Raw genomic sequence first — 7849 nt, forward strand, 5'->3', positions numbered from 1 at the left:
GGCCTTCTCAAAATATGAAAAACAGCACTATCGTTCTTTTCAATAGCCAGGCTGTGGAAACAACCCAGGTAACAACCAGCGGATAAAAGGATGGGACGTGGTACACACAGGTACCTACAACAAAGATATGAAAAGGTACATATTCCATTTCAAAGACCTTGTTTGTCTAAAATGTCACAAGAACCCATCCTGTGGACCAAGAAAGCACCCCCACATCCAAACAAATGCCCAAACCACAGACCCCAGAGGCCAATCCCTTCTGTCAACATATAGCTAAGCCCTGGGGCCGCTCCTCAAGTGCCATCTTCCAGGTGAAGTTCATGGCCCCTGTAGAACAGCTGCAATACTTTGAGATTCAGAAACATTTGGATTATGGGTTAGCCTTTAACATCTTGAACACAAAGTATTGCATACCAAGAGAAGAATCAGAAAGCACAGGTAGTGAAGCTGTAAATGGCATTACCCATCCCCCCAGAAGAAGGGATCCCACCAGTGCCCCCTTAATAAAAGAGCATGTGAGAGGACCACACACCCACAATCACTGGAGGTTCTAGGCTCACTCTAACCCCATGGTCTGAGACATCGGTTCAGGACACAGGAGGAAGAGCCAAGTGGCTGGCTCCTGGTAGGAGGCATATTGCGCACCTTGAGGGTCAGCACCCCAACTGAACAGCCTGTACTCTCCACACTCACAGCAGACAGCAGTCCATCAAGGCCTTGCGCCATTCTGCACGGCTACTTGATCTGACTGAGGGTGACCGAGAGCAGTGCATCCACGTAGGGTTCAATTTAAACGTGCCCACCCATGCTCTTTTGCCAACTGGCGAAGAAGCGGTAGAGTAGGTCTGCGAGAACAGGAGGCCAGGGAAGCCCGGCAGCCCCACCTAAATGTGAACTGGGAGGCCCTCATTTGAAGCAGACAGTCATCTCCATGCTGAGTTCGCACACAGTCTAGTGGAATGAGAAGCCAAATTCAAATCCAGGCCCATCTACAGAAGGCTGTTCCATTGCACGCGCGTGCACACAGCCTGCACAGGCTTTTCACCCTCTGTTGGAAAGATGGACACACTAAAGGTCCATAACGGGGGGTCTCAGTCCCCATCTCCACCAAGGATCTCTGAGGTCCTGTGGTTCACAAGCAGCGTAGATGAAACCGCTAGTGACAGGAAGGGTTTGTCTCCCGACTGAACAGCCACAACCATAATCTCAGCCTGAACCTGATGAGCACCGGAAAGAGAAATTTCCATCAAAGCCAGGGCCACGCGAGCCGGAAAAGGGACATGAATATCAAAAATCTGAAAAATGCTTTGGCTCATGACGCACACTGTCAACAGAAGCAAGCCCGGCTTTCCTCAAATCCCTCACATTATTTGCCTTTGAGCAACATACAGCATGACAAGCAATACAAAACAGTACACGGAAGCAGGAAGATGCAGCAAAGCGTCGCCTGCAGAGAAAGCCCATCCTGCACGGACAGACAGAAAATGAGGATCTGCCCACCCCATAAAGGTCTGAAGTTCCCAAAAGGCCTGTTTCTCATGTTATATAAATCCACGGGCCTTGCTAACACTCCGCCCAGCTGTGCCAGCCAACAGGTAGCCGGGGAGAGTGGGGACTGGGAACAGTACACACAGCCTGAACCCGCAATGCCCATCACAACACTGACAGCGGTCCCCTTTCCTGCCCTTCCTGTTTCCTGATGCCCTCAGTGTGCCCCCAAATCTCCTGGGGTCCACCATGCGTCCGCTGCATTTCTGACGGTGGAGAGTCATGGGGAATCCACTGTACTGCTCCCCCCTCAAAAAGCCCTGTACAGCTGCATCTCCCACAGCTGCTTTTCCCACAGCTGCTTTTCCCATAGTCCTAAACCATGTGCAGTTGACGCCTAGAACCACAACTTTTCCTTGAGGGTAGGCTGAGAGCCTCCGAGGCAATGCAACTGCCCATCAACACCCTCATCTTTGCCTGAGGGCCCTGTGGTCTCAAATCACACTCAAAGACGTGAGCCGTGGTCTTCTCTCCCCCAGTTATGTCTAACCCGGCTAGTATCAGGGATGTGGCAATGAGCAGGAGACAGGTATGGCCAAGTAGAATTTCCCTATTCAGTCAGGGCTGACACGAGCTGTGGCAGTGAGCAGGAGACACCTGAGCCAGGCAATGACCCCCTTGCCTTTCAGGGCTGTCTTTTCTATCCCATGCTCATTCTCTGAGAGCATCCAACAGAGAGCCATTCTTCATAGGCCTCTCCCCTCCTCTGGGTGTTAGGCCCCTGACGGGATGGCCATCTCAAGGCCGTCATCCTATCTTTTCTCATCAGGGAAGTCCCTGTCCCTTTCTGACACTCTAAACTCTATACTTTTCTTTAAAGCAGCCTAAAATCAAAGTGCCTGGCAAATGAGTCTTGAAAGCCATTTACGTCTAGGCCTATTTCCGTACCAGGTATGTCCACCACTTCGCATACAAATCTGTATCGTGTACATAAGCATATGGGAAAGAAACGAAGACACAGAGATCTGGGTAACCACGTCAGACATGAAAACATTCCCTAAGAAGGTGCTCACAGCTTAGGGAGTAACGCCACCGGGAAAGCGCCAGCTGAACTCCCATTTGAGTTGCCCGGGTCCCGAATTTTCGGCTATTGCTTTGACAAGGTAATGACCCATCTCTCTAGCATCAACAGTTCTGCAAAACGTAGACAGCAGTAGTACTTAAGTTTTCAGGGCTTGGGGGGACTAGGTAAGAAGTCACAGAAAAGAAGTGAGCACGGACCTTGGCTCTGTGAAGCTCTCTGTCTGTGGAGGGGCAGCTCTTTTCCGACTTGCATCATGACCACCATCATAACCACCGAGTCATCAGTCTGTCCCGGTGACTGACACGCCTCTCAAAGTGACTGTTGCTGTGCCAATCACACTACTGTCTGCATGTGAGGGGGAATCGGTGTAACAAGGCCCATACTCCATTTCCAAAACCTTGCCACAGTATCCATCCTTTTTCTATTACCCGTATAAATAAGGGGCAGCGACAAACGTTCAGGAAAATGGGAGTTTGAGGTATAATATTTCACACCAAGAAATTACGGTACATTACGATTCCTAACCCAGGAAGAGGAAAAACTCTTTGGGTATATGCCTTGTAATGCTAAGTGACAAGGCAGCTTAGTGCTCTTTGAAAACATTTTACAATAGTGCATTTTTCGTCAGCACACTTCCCCACCTCTCAGTTTCTCAAATGCCTTCACCTGAATGTCAGTGAATTACTCCCCACACAGAACACAAGTGGTTGACCTGGAAAAGCATAGAGTGGAGACCTCTGGCACTGCCTGTGGACAGGCACCCTCTGGCCTGCATAGTGCACACGCCCTAGAAAGTCCTTCCAGGTGCTGGCTGCTGAGCCATCCCAGTCCATCCGAACAGAAGGTGGCTGAGGTTAAGCAAAGCCTGGGCTCCTGGGATGCCTCTAGCTTCACAGCAGGATTAAAGAGGGGTGATTTCTAAGAGGATGCTTGAGTCACTCCAGAGGCAACTTGCTGGCCCTATGAAAGGAAACATAAAAGTTTAATGAAATGTGGCACCGTCTACAGAGCTTGGATGGAGGTGCGTGGGCAGCTGCTGGGAGAAGAGCTAAAGCAAGTACCATAAACATCTGCTCCCACATGTGCATTCAGGACTAGGGTACTGATTCCTTGAGCGTCACCTGCGCGCTAAGCACTTAACAGCGGGGACCACAGTTCAGCCTCACGACATCATGATATCGTGGTACGATTCCCACCGTGCAAAGGAGGAAACTGAGATTCAAAGATGAAAGTGAAAAGAACCGTGAGACTTTGAGGCTCAGAGACAGGAGACTGTTTGTGAATGAATCATGATGTGCGGTCCCAGCAAGGTCTGAAAGCAAAGACGGGCCGAGAATGCTGGCAGGTGAAGCTGAAGGAAATACTGGCCTCTGTGTTATCTTAATCGTTAGCCTATGTCTCCAGGACCCCTACCACATGTAACTGCTCCCCCTACAACTGTGGGGGTAGACTGGTAACTACCATTTCCCACCACCTCCTTGGCCCACAGGCCCCACCTTTACCCTTTTTTCACACACAGAAATGCTTCAAAATACCTTCTGATCGACGTTCTCTCTCATTCTAGGAAAAGAGACACCTGAGCAGCACTCCCACGATTCCTGCATTCCCAAAGTTGCTTTCGACAGTCCAGTCCAGTCCAGTCCAGTCCAGTCCACCTCGATGCCGCCTGCTACTGCCAGAATTTGCAGCCCGAATAAAAAAATCCATCAGAACTTTGACGGTAGAATTTCGAGATGAGCCCATTTTGAAAGCTGACATTCGAATAAAGTCAATGTGACCGTAACAAGAGCACCCACAGTGGACAGAGGAACACAAATAGGACTGGGGAAACAAACATGTCACTGCCCGGTGAAAGAAATTGTAGACATAGGGTTTCTACCACAGCGTTGGTGAACAGTGCCCAGACAGTTTCTATCTCAGAGACACAGGGAAGGGGCTTCAACCCCATTTGAAACGATACCCAGGAGAGAGGAGACGGGAGCTAGCCTCCACCCAACGCCTTGGCAGTATATAACAAAAGGTCGCTCTTACTTGTCTGGTGGTTCTGCACCCTTGGTTCTGGTTTCACTCTCTTCTCATCACAGGCCCCTAGGCTGGTCAGTACTGGACTTTTCCATCACAGGCCCTGAAGGAAGTAGTGATTACACAAGTCTGAAAGAGACTTACCTGTGGCTACGGAGCTTAGCATAACTGCAAGAAAGTTGGGTAACTTGGAAACTCACAGAGGTGGGTGTTTGGGACAAACATCCACTTTACCTTAAGCCGGGGAGCTTCAAGGAGAGGAAAACACTTGGTCAGTCTGAGTTTCCACTCATGTAGTCTATACCAAGCAGAGTAGGCCAGATGTTATCGAAGATAAGGTAAGACAGAAGTGCTGGTCACAGGCCTGGCTGCCCCTTGAAAATGAACCACAGCTCCTCCTGTTTTTACCAAGCATCCCAGGGGAATGATGCTGATTTACAGTGAGAGGCAATGCCACTAAACTGGAGACAGGGAATGGCAGAGAAAAGTCTACTTCTCTCCCCTGTAGGCACAAGGAAACCGCTTATGCAAAACTATAGGCAACCAACCGCTAGAATGCCTGTTGTGTTCTCCTCACTTTGTCATCCATTACTGACACTCATTTGCCATGCAAGTGGGTGGGTAAAACATTTCCGGTGGGTTTCAAGTCTTTGTTACCAAATGCTCACAGTAACAGACTGTGAAATAAACACCGCCTGAATGCAAACTTGGTGTGTTGGTGTCAGCAATCGATAACATAGTAAGTTGGGACATTTCTTACATAGGAATGAACGGGAAAAAAAAAAAAAACAACCACATAGAACAGCCTCATGGAGAATTCCATGTATAAATAAGTATATTAACATGTGAAACTGAACATGGTGTTCAGTGAAAACGTGGAGAAAACAATGAAAATGTGGAGCAGTTGTGAATACATCAGACATCTGGGGGCATTTGCTCCACACATTTGCAAGTGTGCCCCTCAGACACTATGGGCAATGGGCAGTTAATCAAAGTGCCTTCATTGCACACTTAGACATTGTTCAAGCTCTAGAGCCCGGCTAGTTGGGATCCCAATTCCTGAAAACTGCTTTCCTGGCAGGACCAGGGACACAGATCAAGGAAAACTGAAATACCAGCAATGAATTCCTTCACACGTCTAAAATGTAATGGAGGTGGATTGGGGGATACCCATGTCATGACAATGCCAGGGCCTTTTCAACATGGAGTAATACACAAGATTCCAGTCAATGTCAAGAATCAAGCAGCTAAAATGCTAATAGTAAGCAAACTCAACCATCCTCCTCACCCCGAGGAAGTAACTGTTTAATTGGACACCAAGTATCAGTTCACTCCCGGGGAGGAAGGTCCTCAGGGTTGGAGTACACAAAGAGTTTGCCTGTGTTTGAATTGCCCCTTTGGAAAACACCTCGGGTGCCACACCGGAAGGAGGCAGGAGCATAAAGGGGCTGGCACAGCCGATTCCTTAAGTCACTGAGCTAGCACCTGGGGTTTAAGGCACAGTTGTGGCTCGTGACCAAGGAGGCAGGTCAGCACCCTCTGCCATGGGGGCGGAAGGAGCAGCATGTCCAGTCTGGACCAGGGGCTCAAGCCAGGAGCGTGGGCGTGGTCCTGGGCCAGACTGGGCAGGCGTACTTTTTTTTTCCTATGGCAGAAGAGCTGGACAGAGGCCCTAGGCCAACATTTAACAGAAATAGCAGTACACGAGATGCCCCTTTTGGTTCCGAAATAAAATTCAAAAGTGTGCTTGTTGACCTGCAAGGACCGCTCACTCCTAGAGGTCTCTCTGGGGGTGAACTTCCTAATACGCACATCGAAAAAGCCCCGCGATTGTCCAAGGAAATGCACGAAACCACTAAAGGCAGAACTAAGTCAAATAACGTGCTATGCCTCATGCACTTATTGGAGAAACGGAACGCCCCAAGAACGGGAGCCACTGCCGGCGCAGGCCGCCAGCGGCGCTTCCGGGGACTCGACTGGGGTGAAACCGCCGAACCCCCTCCGCCCCCGACAGGGTCGAGCTGTGTAATTTTTACGTTTTAAACACAACTTTATTCACCTTGATCTCATCTATGGAATAAGACACACGGAACGATGCTGTCTTACATGTTTAATGGTAAAGAAAACGAAAGGTTAGACGAGCGGACCCTGGGCACCGGCCACGGCCGGAAAGCAAGCGCCCCACAGGCGGGCAGACCAACTTTTCCTCCTTTGCGAATTAAAGGTAACTGGAAAACGTTCAAGGCAAAGCTTAGGAAAAGGGCCGACCCACACCGACCGGGACAAAACGCTACCAAACACAACCGCCGAACACCAGAGCCAGAACAGGTGAGCCGCGGGCTCAAGGCCCACCCCCTGCGGAGCCCCGACTGCCGGAAGAGGCCAGGCCTCGGCCAGCAGCCGGCGCTGCCCTTCAAATCCCATCGACATCACCCCGTTTTCTCTTCAAGAACATTTCTCCACGGGGAACGGGAGAGACCAGAGTGCAGGAAAATCAAAGATGGGGAACAGGCAACGAGATGGTAAACCTAGGGCCCCAACCCCTGCCATCCCGCCGCCCTCTCCTCGTCGTCGTCGTCGTCACCACCAAAACATCCCCCAAACGTTAACAGGGCCACCGAGGGGGTTCGAGACCCACGTTGCCACCGACAAACTGGTCCGAAGGGCCATCGCGTGGGTACGTCGTGCCCCAACAGGGCAAAGGCCCTTCTCTGGGAGCCGGGCGCGAGGCCACGGGCAGAGCCGTCAAAGTTTGTTCAGAGCCACCACCCGCCCAGACTCCCGAGCACACTCCCAAGAGCCCAGGGCCACAGAAAGCCAACGACACTCACATCTGTTGAGATCGTAGGAAAGGGCGACGCCATCTGCCCTCGTCACCGGGAGGAACCGTCCGCGAAGCCGCCAGGTAAATCCATTGTGTCACCCACAGTGTTAAGGCTGGCGGGCCCAGCACGAGCTAGGGGGTCTTCGCCAACGGTTATTTTGGCCCCGCCTTCCAACGTCGCTATTGGTTGTCCTCAGTGATGGACAGGTACGCGGTCCACTCGCACCAGTTCTGCAGTGGCCACCTCTGCAGATGTCTTAAAGGTCCCGCTGAATTCTTCCTTGCCCACGGGGGTATGGCTTTTGTACCTGTTACACCCACTCCCAATGTGCGTTTCCACTACTCATACCTTGGCACATACCATATCCTCTACTTCCTGTCACGTCTGATGTTAGGAATGGGGCTCGCACCGTTTTTCCAGGCCTAGCTCG

General features: G+C 50.8%; 1 long non-coding RNA gene across 1 annotated transcript; it reads right to left on the reverse strand.

Moving 5' to 3' along the window:
* Positions 1-3033: 3033 nt before the first annotated feature.
* On the reverse strand, positions 3034-7621 carry LOC119245875 (uncharacterized). Its single transcript, XR_005125423.2, has 4 exons — positions 7426-7621; positions 4604-4697; positions 4108-4244; positions 3034-3532 (listed from the first exon to the last, which is right to left on the reverse strand). It is a non-coding gene; the product is annotated as an uncharacterized LOC119245875 (long non-coding RNA).
* Positions 7622-7849: the final 228 nt, after the last annotated feature.

This window comes from Talpa occidentalis, unplaced genomic scaffold (assembly GCF_014898055.3).
Source record: "Talpa occidentalis isolate TD23 unplaced genomic scaffold, MPIMG_talOcc4v2.1 talOcc4.15, whole genome shotgun sequence".
Taxonomy (NCBI): Eukaryota; Metazoa; Chordata; class Mammalia; order Eulipotyphla; family Talpidae; genus Talpa; species Talpa occidentalis.